This window comes from Arachis ipaensis, chromosome B03 (genome assembly GCF_000816755.2).
Source record: "Arachis ipaensis cultivar K30076 chromosome B03, Araip1.1, whole genome shotgun sequence".
NCBI classification, from domain to species: Eukaryota; Viridiplantae; Streptophyta; class Magnoliopsida; order Fabales; family Fabaceae; genus Arachis; species Arachis ipaensis.
In genome coordinates this window covers 30,840,524-30,841,147 of record NC_029787.2, presented here as the reverse complement: position 1 = coordinate 30,841,147, position 624 = coordinate 30,840,524, and positions in this window count along the sequence as shown.

Sequence of the window (624 nt, the reverse complement as noted above, 5' to 3'; positions counted from 1 at the left end):
GTTGTTAGAAGAATAGTTTCAAACGTAAATAAAATTAAAAAGTTGACTAATGAATAATATAATAATGACACATAACTTATAATTATATATATATGGGTAGGTCTTTGGTGGCTAAAGTTACAGTGGCTAAAAGTGACTAAGTTTTGAATCACTAATAAACACATGACATGTGGAGAGTTTGGTGGAAGTTGTTAGTTAGAGTGATGAGTCTATGCAGGACAAAAAAGTAAATAAACTGACCAAAATAATGTGTATATCATGTGGGCTTTTTTTGAAGAAAAAAATCTGTTAGTGTTTTTTGAGTAGATAATTCCAAAACTGTAATAGTTGGACCTTAGTGTGAAAATCTATTATAATATTAGATTAATAAAAGATAATAAACTATTAATGCTAAGAGTAATCTAAAAAAAATAAGAACTAAATCATGTAATATTTATGTGAGCTCTTACTATTAATATATTTGTGACATGAATTATATGAGAATATAAATTTATAAAATATTAAAATTTTATAATAAAATATTTTTATTTTGAATAAAAATAACTATTAAATAGTATTTTTGATTTTATCATTATTATTATTATTATTATTATTATTATTATTATTATTATTATTATTATTATT